At 48.5% G+C, this 12,683-nt stretch overlaps 1 non-coding gene across 1 annotated transcript; it reads left to right on the top strand.

The window, feature by feature from the left end:
- The first annotated feature begins 1,207 nt into the window (after positions 1 to 1,207).
- LOC134962643 (5S ribosomal RNA) lies at positions 1,208 to 1,326 on the top strand. The gene has a single exon (XR_010188050.1). It is a non-coding gene; the product is annotated as a 5S ribosomal RNA (ribosomal RNA).
- Positions 1,327 to 12,683: the final 11,357 nt, after the last annotated feature.

The raw sequence follows: 12,683 nt of genomic DNA on the forward strand, positions 1-12,683 counted from the left end.
TTCCCATATCCAATATGGCGTTCGTAATCTCGCGAGATGAGATTACCTTCCGTCCTCCTGATTTGATGTTACCGCTGCGGTCTCCTAGCAACCGCCTACATCGTAAGATCTCACCCACCTTATCCAATATGGCGTCCGTAATCTCGCGAGATGAGATTACCTTCCGTCCTCCTGATTTGATGTTACCGCTGCGGTCTCCTAGCAACCGCCTACATCATAAGATTACACCCACCTTATAGCGCCTCCGGATTGGACAGCTCTACTAGCAGCAGGTTTAAAAGCCCGCTCCCCACACCGGACTACACGGAACCCGGAAGTGAACAAGCCTTAGGGCGAAACGCGTCTTCCGCATCCTACAACAGGGGTCTCGTCGACACCACCCTATCCTGGCATCTTGTCACATCCATCTATGTGCTCTGTTGGCTTTCTCAATCCTTGGTGAAACCGTAAGGTCTACTATCCGGTGACTGCATGCCACGGATAGTAATTTTCACTGTAAATCTCAGCTGATCTGCCCTAATTATCTAGCTTTCTATGTGTATCACAAGTGACAACTAATTAGGGGCACCTAATTGGTTATAATTTAAGCAGTGATAACATTCAAAGTTTCACCAGTTGTTGCATGCAAACAATATATATCTATTTTTTCCAGCAATGCATTTGTTCTTATCTGCCTGTATTACCTCATACCTCCTCAGCAATTAATGCAGCATCATAAGGAGTATAGGTTCTTAGTACTCCAATATCTTATTTGTAGCCGGTGGCAATAGCAAATATCTTGTGATTCATGTGTTAATGCATTTGGAAATTGATTCATACAGATTCCTGCCCCTTCCTGTGCCTTAGAACAAAATTGCATCACTAGAGCAACGACGTATTTATCAAGCTCACTTAGGATTGCAGATTATGTTATTATCTGTCTCAATATTTTTATTACATATCAGCAGCCAGTTTTTCTTTCAACTGCTAATCCTAGTGTCAATTTGATTAATATATTTCTCTAAGATCACCAAATTTTTTTCGTGGACTCTCATTTACGATTCTCGGTACATTGCACCACGAGAGTGGGAATTTTGGAATCGGGTCTAACGTAAAAAGCAGATCCACACATTTCCACGATTCTTATCTGATACTTTTCTATCAACCTCTACCCTATATTTTCCATATTCCTAAATAGGTGCACTCTCATTGGCGTTCGCATAAAACCCTCTACTACCATACCACGTTGCCAGCGCCCGATCTCGTCTGATCTTGGAAGCTAAACAACGTTGGGCCAGGTCAGTACCAGGAAGGGAGACCACCTGGGAATACTTGGTGTTGTAGAGCAGGATTTCTTCCTCATTTATGTGGAAATATCACCAACAGCAGTATCACCACTTTCTACTATTTTTCTGATTTTATTCTAATGTCAGTGGCACCATTACCGTGATGTACAAAACTTCTTACTATTATCATCAGTGTTTTCAACGCTCATAAGTATAAAGTGAATTTTGTCTATCATCTTAGAGGAATGACCTTTGATCATTACTCTAATCTCTTATAAGCCATAGAGCATAACCTTATACCTCTCATATATCATTGTGTGTCGACCACCCCGTGGTTCCATCAATACAGCAAGTCTGTACTGGTCAAGGGGAATGGGGGTATGACCAATTCAATGTCTACAACCCTTTCATACATTCTTTACCATTAAAGAGACCAGAACATTTTAATTAAGATGCTACATATATTGCATTTTGAAGGACAGATCTCAGGGAAAAACATATAATTGTAACTATGCTAATAAAAGTTATGTTTTAAGTAATTTTTCTCAATTATCATATTATTTTGAATTTTTTCTACAAGAGTGCGCCCACACAAGAGCCTTCTTTTTTCTCCCCATGTTCTAGAGAAAATTGTCAAGTCAAGCGGAACGCGACCTGTCAACATCTCCTCCTTCACATTCTCCCGCAACTGGGGGTGCGAGGAAAAGGCTCAGAATTCCGAGCCCACCCGCTGGCGGTGATGCAGGGCAGTCTGGAGCGACTGCTGATGCTGACATCTGGTCCGGACTGAAGGACCTGACAACGATTACGGACATGTCGTCTACTGTCACTGCATATGATTCTCTCACCATTGAAAGAATGGTGGAGGATTATATGAGTGACCGCATCCAAGTAGGCACGTCACACAGTCCGTACTTATACTGGCAGGAAAAAGAGGCAATTTGGAGGCCCTTGCACAAACTGGCTTTATTCTACCTAAGTTGCCCTCCCACAAGTGTGTACTCCGAAAGAGTGTTTAGTGCCGCCGCTCACCTTGTCAGCAATCGGCGTACGAGGTTACATCCAGAAAATGTGGAGAAGATGATGTTCATTAAAATGAATTATAATCAATTCCTCCGCGGAGACATTGACCAGCAGCAATTGCCTCCACAAAGTACACAGGGAGCTGAGATGGTGGATTCCAGTGGGGACGAATTGATAATCTGTGAGGAGGGGGATGTACACGGTGATATATCGGAGGATGATGATGAGGTGGACATCTTGCCTCTGTAGAGCCAGTTTGTGCAAGGAGAGATTAATTGCTTCTTTTTTGGTGGGGGTCCAAACCAACCCGTCATTTCAGTCACAGTCGTGTGGCAGACCCTGTCACTGAAATGATGGGTTGGTTAAAGTGTGCATGTCCTGTTTATACAACATAAGGGTGGGTGGGAGGGCCCAAGGACAATTCCATCTTGCACCTCTTTTTTCTTTAATTTTTCTTTGCGTCATGTGCTGTTTGGGGAGGGTTTTTTGGAAGGGACATCCTGCGTGACACTGCAGTGCCACTCCTAGATGGGCCCGGTGTTTGTGTCGGCCACTAGGGTCGCTTATCTTACTCACACAGCTACCTCATTGCGCCTCTTTTTTTCTTTGCGTCATGTGCTGTTTGGGGAGGGTTTTTTGGAAGGGACATCCTGCGTGACACTGCAGTGCCACTCCTAGATGGGCCCGGTGTTTGTGTCGGCCACTAGGGTCGCTTATCTTACTCACACAGCTACCTCATTGCGCCTCTTTTTTTCTTTGCGTCATGTGCTGTTTGGGGAGGGTTTTTTGGAAGGGACATCCTGTGTGACACTGCAGTGCCACTCCTAGATGGGCCCGGTGTTTGTGTCGGCCACTAGGGTCGCTTATCTTACTCACACAGCTACCTCATTGCGCCTCTTTTTTTCTTTGCGTCATGTGCTGTTTGGGGAGGGTTTTTTGGAAGGGACATCCTGCGTGACACTGCAGTGACACTCCTAGATGGGCCCGGTGTTTGTGTCGGCCACTAGGGTCGCTTAGCTTAGTCATCCAGCGACCTAGGTGCAAATTTTAGGACTAAAAATAATATTGTGAGGTGTGAGGTATTCAGAATAGACTGAAAATGAGTGTAAATTATGGTTTTTGAGGTTAATAATACTTTGGGATCAAAATGACCCCCAAATTCTTTGATTTAAGCTGTTTTTTAGTGTTTTTTGAAAAAAACACCCGAATCCAAAACACACCCGAATCCGACAAAAAAAATTCGGTTAGGTTTTGCCAAAACGCGGTCGAACCCAAAACACGGCCGCGGAACCGAACCCAAAACCAAAACACAAAACCTGAAAAATTTCCGGCGCTCATCTCTAATATTTGCCAGCCAAGGTGTTTTTATTGCTGCTCAGGGCGCCCCCCCCCCAGCGCCCTGCACCCTCAGTGACCGGAGTGTGAAGTGTGCATGAGGAGCAATGGCGCACAGCTGCAGTGCTGTGCGCTACCTTGGTGAAGACTGATGTCTTCTGCCGCCGATTTTCCGGACCTTCTTGCTTCTGGCTCTGTAAGGGGGACGGCGGCGCGGCTCCGGGAACGAACACCAAGGCCAGTTCCATGCGGTCGATCCCTCTGGAGCTAATGGTGTCCAGTAGCCTAAGAAGCCCAAGCTAGCTGCAAGCAGGTAGGTTCGCTTCTTCTCCCCTTAGTCCCTCGATGCAGTGAGCCTGTTGCCAGCAGGTCTCACTGTAAAATAAAAAACCTAAAATAAACTTTCTTTCTAGGAGCTCAGTAGAGCCCCTAGTGTGCATCCAGCTCGGCCGGGCACAGAAATCTAACTGAGGTCTGGAGGAGGGTCATAGTGGGAGGAGCCAGTGCACACCAGATAGTACCTAATCTTTCTTTTAGAGTGCCCAGTCTCCTGCGGAGCCCGTCTATTCCCCATGGTCCTAACGGAGTTCCCAGCATCCACTAGGACGTCAGAGAAAGGTTCTTGCAATGCATTTCCTGTTGCTAATGACTGTTTCTTCAGCCATTTTAGCAAGAATTTAATGTTTTATTTTTATTATTCCTATATTACCAGAGATGTTAGTGAGCAGGCACATTTTAACAGTTTTGTTACTATAAAATTAAACTGAGGACGTTTTAATTTGAGTATCAAATTCAGTCTGGTATTTTATATATTAAACCAAGCATACAGGACAATGCAGTCACATAGTTATTGCAGTCAGGAGCGGTCCTTGGTGCGGGCAAGCAGTGCCTGCGCCCGGGGCGCTGCGGCCTGGGGGCGTGGCCGCAGTCACCCCGAAGGCACCGCCGCCTGCCCGCACCCCGCTCCCCCGGCTGCAGCAGACGCCGTGGGCTGTGTTTGGGCGTCCGCTGCAGCCGGCTCCAGGGACAAACACTAGAGGTCAGTATTGACCTCTAGTGTCAGTGCGGCACTGCTATGGGAGAGACGTCATGACGTCTCTCCCATAGGGAAGAGCCGGCGGCCAGATGGAGCAGCAGCAGCGGTCGGGACCGGGGCAGTGGTAAGTATTTATTTTTTATTTTTGTGTGTGTTTGATTGGGGGCACAGCAACAGGGGGCACAGCAGCAGGGGGCACATCAACAGGAGGCACAGCAGCAGGGGGCACATCAACAGGAGGCACAGCAGCAGGGGGCACAACAGGGGGCACATCAACAGGAGGCATAGCAGCAGGGGGCACATCAACAAGAGGCACAGCAGCAGGGGGCACATCAACAGGATGCACAGCAGGAGGGGGCACATCAACAGGAGGCACAGCAGCAGGGGTCACAACAGGAGGCACATCAACAGGAGGCACAGCAGCAGGGGGCACATCAACAGGAGGCACAGCAGCAGGGGGCACATCAACAGGAGGCACAGCAGCAGGGGGCACAACAGGGGGCACATCAACAGGAGGCACAGCAGCAGAGGGCACAACAGGGGGCACATCAACAGGAGGCAAAGCAGCAGAGGGCACAACAGGAGGCACAGCAGCAGAGGGCACAACTACTGGGGGCACAGCAGCAGAGGGCACAACTATTGGGGGCACAGCAACAGGGGGCACAGCAGCAGAGGGCACAACAGGGGGCACAGCAGCAGAGGGCACAACTATTGGGGGCAAAGCAACAGGGGGCACAACTACTGGGGCAAAGCAACAGGGGGCACAACTACTGGAGGCAAAGCAACAGGGGGCACAACTACTGGAGGCAAAGCAACAGGGGCCACAACTACTGAGAGCACAGCTACTGTGGGCAAATCAACTGGGGGGCACAACTACTTGGGGCATAACTGTGGCCACGCCCCTCACCATGAAACCACGCCCCCATTGTTTGGCGCGCGACTCCGGCGCGCACTAAGTTTTTGCTGCGGGGGGCGCCAGTGGAAACTTTCGCGCTGGGCGCCACAAAGTGTAGAACCGGCCCTGATTGCAGTGCTGCAAAAAGGGCAAATAACAGCATTTAGGGCCTACTGTAATTCAGACCTATTTGCAAAAGCAAAATCTTTCTCTAATGGGCAAGACCATGGTGGTCATTCCGAGTTGTTCGTTCGCTGCCGTTTTTCGCAGTGCAGCGATCAAGTGAATAAACTGCAAAAATGGTACGCAGCGCGCATGCGCTAAGTACTTTCACACAAAACTTTGTAGATTTACCCAAGCTCGAGCAACGGTTTTTCATCGCTTGAGTGATCGTAGTGTGATTGACAGGAAGTGGGTGTTTCTGGGCGGAAACTGGCCGTTTTCAGGGAGTGTGCTAAAAAATGCAGGCGTGCCAGGTAAAAATGCAGGAGTGGCTGGAGAAACGGGGGAGTGGCTTGCCGAACTTAGGGCGTGTTTGTGACGTCAAACCAGGAACTAAACGGACTGAGGTGATCGCAGTCTAGGAGTAGGTCTGGAGCTACTCAGAAACTGCAGCAACTTATTTAGTAGCAGTTCTGCTAATCTTTCGTTCGCTATTCTGCTAAGCTAAGATACACTCCCAGAGGGCGGCGGCCTAGCGTGTGCAAAGCTGCTAAAAGCAGCTAGCTAGCGAACAACTCGGAATGACCACCCATGTGCAGTGCAGGTGGAGCAGATATAACGTGCAGAGAGAGTTAGATTTGGGTTGGTTATTCTGTTTCTGTGCAGGGTAAATACTGGCTGCTTTATTTTTATACTGCAATTTAGATTTCAACTTTGAACACACCTCACCCAAATCTAAATCTCTCTGTTCATGTTATATCTGCCCACCCTGCAGTGCACATGGTTTTGCCCATCTGCTAACAAAGTTGCTGCATACTTGCCTACTCTCCTGGAAGCTGCGGGAGGGTCCCGTTTTTTGGGGTAGCCCCTCGCACCCCCGGAAGAGTAGGCAGGTCTTCCGCATCCTGCTCGCACCCTAGTGATGTGGGCAGGATGAAGAGATAAACTCCCGTATACGCGAGTCCGTGTGGTGGGGAAGGGGTTAAAATGATGCAAACTGCGTCATAGCCCGGCCCCGTCCCTTGAAGTCTCCCGCAGTGTCTCCTCTCCGGGCTTCTCCCGGAGAGGAGATATTTAAAGTCGGCAAGTATGAGTTGCTGCTACGATCAGGCCTGAATTAGGCCCATGGTTTTGCCCATTAGAGAAAAATGTTGCTATTTCGATCAGGTCTGAATTAGCCCCATAGAACCTTATACAGCATCAGTTGCAGTTTTACTAAACTGCAACTGCTTGCCTTCGCATGCTGGGGGCTGCCCAGCACAGGGCTAGGCCGCCCAGCATGCTTATGGCGGCTAGCGATGTGATTGCACTTCAATTGCGATTGCATTGCTGATTAAAGGAAACCCCCCTGACTCTGCAGCCTGGCTGCGAAGGCAGTCGGGCTGCCGTCATTTTCCACGTCGTGTCACGTGGAAAATTTACGATGCCTCGCAACTCCATGTCGCCGCCCCCGCAATGCCACGTCGTTGCCTCGCTAATGTTTCTACCTGTCAATCAGGCAGAGGTGTTTGCATTACTGAGATGCCCGTGTAGAGCGCGCCCTGCACATGCACACTGTGGCGGAGCACAGAGAGATGCGAGCGCATCTCAGTAGTGTTGGGTTGGCTACTGAATAATGCCCCTAGTTCCGTGCATGCAGTGTGTGTACGTTTGGCAGAATTGCATGCAACTCTGAATTAGCCCCAGCCTTTTAAAATCTGGGCCTTTTTTTTTTTTTAAAGGAAGCAATTAGAAGCACTATTCTCTTGTTTATATTTAGTAAATAACTTCCTGTAGTAAAATCTAATTAAAACCTACAAAAACATGAGAAATAAATTTTGTGTATAAAGTCTGAAGTCTTACAAAACAAGCGCACCATTGTAGGTGTATTTATATTAGATACAAAGTGTGGGGTGCCCAGGGGCCACTCCCTTCACCCAGAGCATACCTAACTGATGCCAGCATCTAGGTTATCCCTCTATCGCGGCCCTGTCTTCCCAGGGACATCTTTGGAAAGATGGCACCATGTAGTGATAGCAAAGACTGTGGCACTGTACTTGATTCTTTGCTATCTTGTGATCCTGTGTCATCTTCCCAAATATCAATGGGAAGATGGCGCTGTGTAGGAGGGGAAACTCACTTGCCAGCGTCAGGCAGAATGACGCTCACTGCACATAAGTCTGCATAAAATGCTAATCGATATGAGGGATGGGTACACCCTGCTATAAACTTTATTTCCACAAATAGCATGCCTTTGTTTGTCACAGGTGGCCTATATACCCAGTATACCATCTGTGTAAGTACTCATATACATCATACAGAAGACATTGGTAGATACTGTGGTAATCAGTATCATTTCACAATCATTGTTGCCCAATAAAGGCTCAGGTGCTCGTCTTTGGATATTGTATTTGTGTGGACAGTGTGACTGCAGGGGGAGACTTTCTTCCACTTCCAAAGTCCCAGGTATCAGGAATGTTGAGGAGTGATTTTTTAAAAGGGAAGGTAAACTTTGTTTTTACAGAAAAGAAGAATTGCCAGGACTAGAAGAAATCTAGTTAAACATCATTAGGTTTTATTTTATTTACTATGATAAGGTTTATTGCTTTGAAGCACTGCCCAAACCAAGCTAACCTTTTCACCTCTCTTGTGTCTGCTATGCAGAAAACATAGTTGTAGGTCTTATTAACATGATTATTTTATGTCCATATGTGATCTACTGGACTTCATCTGGTTCATCCTATGAGGAACATGGAGAGTGAATAGGAGGATGTTCCTGCATCATCATCACCTCCTTACTGGAAATTAGATTTGTTTTCCAAAGTAATGTTTTGTTGTCATATGAGCATTTTAAAGTCAGAAAACTGTGATGATCTGAAGCTCCAATGGTGGAGTAGTTTCACTGTTACAGGGAAAGCACTTTGTCTGCCCCAGCTGCTACAAGGCTGCATTACAGCCATTCATGCACAAATGAGCAATGGTGCAAGTAGAAATCTTTTCTTAGTGGTACTGATAGTAAAAATGGGTGTGGTCACATGTCATGAGGGGGCGTGCTCACACAAACTAGGGGAGTGGCTACATGACAATAGGGGCATGGCCACATTATGCCACACACCATAATGTCCCTTACACATTGTGCCAAACACCGGACTGCCCATTACACATTATGGCACACACTGTAATGCTTATTACACATTATGTTGTATTCAGACCCATGCATACTGTAGCAACAAACAGGTGCAGGCTGTTAGAGGTGAAAATAACTCCTTGCTTCATCAGGGGAGGCTAAGGGAAAGAAGAAAACATCCAGGAAAGGGGAGCTGTGAAAAATGGCCCATAAAAGGGCCATAGATGTACCTCCCGAGGGGCACAGCAGATGAGCCCTTAGGGCAGGCATGCCCAAACTGCAGCCCTCCAGCTGTTGTGAAACTACATATCCCAGCATGCCCTGACACAGTTTTGCTGTCAGAGAATGCTAAAGCTGTGTCAGGGCATGCTGGGATGTGTAGTTTCTCAACAGCTGGCGGGCCGCAGTTTGGACATGCCTGCCTTAGGGAAACTGGAAAACCCAGTGATACACCACTCACAGATTTGGAGCGAAGGGATGACCCATCATACAGGCAGCTTGGACAGGGACTGTGCTCCAACAGGAGGGTCAGAAAATGCTGGGAGGTGGTTAATTGAGTAGGAGGCTGAAGAATCTGAAATGTCAGCCCGATAGGGAAACTCCATATACTGTATTCTATTTTCTCTGACGTCCTAGTGGATGCTGGGAACTCCGTAAGGACCATGGGGATTAGCGGCTCCGCAGGAGACTGGGCACAACTAAAGAAAGCTTTAGGACTATCTGGTGTGCACTGGCTCCTCCCACTATGACCCTCCTCCAGACCTCAGTTAGATTTCTGTGCCCGGCCGAGCTGGATGCACACTAGGAGGCTCTCCTGAGCTCCTAGAAAGAAAGTATATTTTAGGTTTTTTATTTTACAGTGAGACCTGCTGGCAACAGGCTCACTGCAACGAGGGACTAAGGGGAGAAGAAGCGAACCTACCTAACTGGTGGTAGCTTGGGCTTCTTAGGCTACTGGACACCATTAGCTCCAGAGGGATCGCACACAGGACCCGACCTCGTCGTCCGGTCCCGGAGCCGCGCCGCCGTCCCCCTTACAGAGCCAGAAGCAAGAAGTGTCCGGAAAATCGGCGGCTGAAGACTTCTGTCTTCTCCAAGGTAGCGCACAGCACTGCAGCTGTGCGCCATTGCTCCTCATGCACACCACACACTCCGGTCACTGATGGGTGCATGGCGCTGGGGGGGGGCGCCCTGAGCAGCAATATTAACACCTTGGCTGGCAAAACTGACACCATATATAGCCCTAGAGGTTATATAGGTGTAAATTACCCCTGCCAGATTTACACAAACAGCGGGAGAAAGCCCGCCGAAAAAGGGGCGGGGCCATCTTCCTCAGCACACTGGCGCCATTTTCCCTCACAGCTCCGCTGGAAGGATCGCTCCCTGGCTCTCCCCTGCAGTCCTGCACTACAGAAAGGGTAAAAAAGAGAGGGGGGGCAATAAATTTAGGCGCAGTATATATAATACAAGCAGCTATAGGGGAAAACACTCTGTATAGTGATATCCCTGTGTTATATAGCGCTCTGGTGTGTGCTGGCATACTCTCCCTCTGTCTCCCCAAAGGGCTTTGTGGGGTCCTGTCCTCCGTCAGAGCATTCCCTGTGTGTGTGCTGTGTGTCGGTACTGCTGTGTCGACATGTATGATGAGGATAATGATGTGGAGGCAGAGCAAATGCCTGTGAATGTGATGTCACCCCCTGCGGGGTCGACACCTGTGTGGATGGACTTATGGAAGGAATTACGTGACAGTGTCAGCTCCTTACATAAAAGGTTTGATGACATAGGACAGCCGGCTACTCAGCTTGTGCCTGTCCAAGCGTCTCAAATGTCATCAGGGGCTTTAAAACGCCCGCTACCTCAGATGGCAGACACAGCTGTTGACACGGATACCGACTCCAGTGTCGACGACGATGAGACTAGTGTACCTTCCAATAGGGCCACCCGTTACATGATTGAGGCAATGAAAAATGTATTACACATTCTGATAGTACCCCAGGTACCACAAAAAAGGGTATTATGTTTGGTGAGAAAAAACTACCAGTAGTTTTTCCTGCATCTGAGGAATTAAATGAGGTGTGTGAGGAAGCGTGGACTTCCCCCGATAAGAAATTGATAATTTCTAAATGGTTATGGGCAGCGTACCCTTTCCCGCCAGAGGATAGGTCACGTTGGGAAACACCCTCTAGGGTAGATAAAGCGCTTACACGTTTATCAAAAAAAGTGGCACTACCGTCTCCGGATACGGCCGCCCCAAAAGGAACCTGCTGAGAGAAAGCAGGAGGCTACCCTAAAAGCTATATACACACACGGGCATTATATTGCGACCAGCGATTGCATCGGCATGGATGTGCAGTGCTGCTGCTGCGTGGTCAGATTCCCTGTCGGATAATATTGATACTCTGGATAGGGACAATATTTTGCTGACAATAGAGCATATAAAAGACGCTGTCTTATACATGCGTGATGCACAGAGGGATATTTGCCGGCTGGCATCAAAAATAAGCGCAATGTCCATTGACGCCAGAAGGGGGTTATGGACTCGGCAGTGGTCAGGTGATGCCGATTCAAAAAGGCACAGCGTCCAGTAAGTCCACAGCATGACGCTGGGGCTTCACAGGCGGACCCGGGTACGGTGGGGGCCCGTCTCAGAAATTTCAGCGCACAGTGGGCTCTCTCACAGGTGGATCCCTGGATCCTTCAAGTAGTATCACAGGGGTACAGGTTGGAATTCGAGGCATCTCCCCCCCGCCATCTCCTAAAATCTGCCTTACCAGCAACTCCCTCTGCCAGGGAGGCAGTGTTGGTGGCTATCCAAAAACTGTATTCACAGCAAGTGATTGTCAAGGTACCCCTTCTTCAACAAGGAAAGGGATACTATTCCACAATGTTTGTGGTACCGAAACCGGACGGTTCGGTGAGACCCATCTTAAATTTAAAATCCTTGAACACATATATCAAAAGATTCAAGTTCAAGATGGAATCGCTCAGGGCGGTTATTGCGAGCCTGGACGAGGGGGATTACATGGTATCCCTGGACATCAAGGATGCTAACCTGCATGTCCCCATTTACCATCCTCACCAGGAGTACCTCAGATTTGTGGTACAGGATTGCCATTACCAATTCCAGACACTGCCGTTTGGGCTGTCCACAGCACCGAGGGTGTTTACCAAGGTAATGGCAGAAATGATGATACTCCTTCGAAAAAAAGGGAGTTTTAATTATCCCGTAATTGGACGATCTCCTTATAAAGGCGAGGTCCAGGGAGCAGTTGTTGGTCGGGGTAGCACTATCTTGGGAAGTGCTACAACAGCACGGATGGATTCTAAACATTCCAAAGTCACAGCTGGTTCCTACCACACGCCTACTGTTCCTGGGGATGGTTCTGGACACAGTACAGAAAAAAGTGTTTCTCCCGCTGGAGAAAGCCAAGGAGCTGTCATCTCTAGTCAGAGACCTCCTGAAACCAAAACAGGTATCGGTGCATCACTGCACACGAGTCCGGGGAAAAATGGTAGCTTCCTGCGAAGCAATTCCATTCGGCAGGTTCCATGCAAGAACTTTTCAGTGGGACCTCTTGGACAAGTGGTCAGGATCGCATCTTCAGATGCATCGGCTGATAACCCTGTCTCCAAGGACCAGGGTATCTCTACTGTGGTGGCTGCAGAGTGCTCATCTTCAAGAGGGCCGCAGATTCGGCATACAGGACTGGGTCCTGGTGACAACGGATGCCAGTCTTCGAGGCTGGGGAGCAGTCACACAGGGAAGAAACTTCCAAGGACTTTGGTCAAGTCAGGAGTCGTCCCTACACATAAATATTCTGGAACTGAGGGCCATTTACAATGCCCTAAGTCAGGCAAGGC

This window comes from Pseudophryne corroboree, chromosome 9, assembly GCF_028390025.1.
Source record: "Pseudophryne corroboree isolate aPseCor3 chromosome 9, aPseCor3.hap2, whole genome shotgun sequence".
NCBI lineage: Eukaryota > Metazoa > Chordata > Amphibia > Anura > Myobatrachidae > Pseudophryne > Pseudophryne corroboree.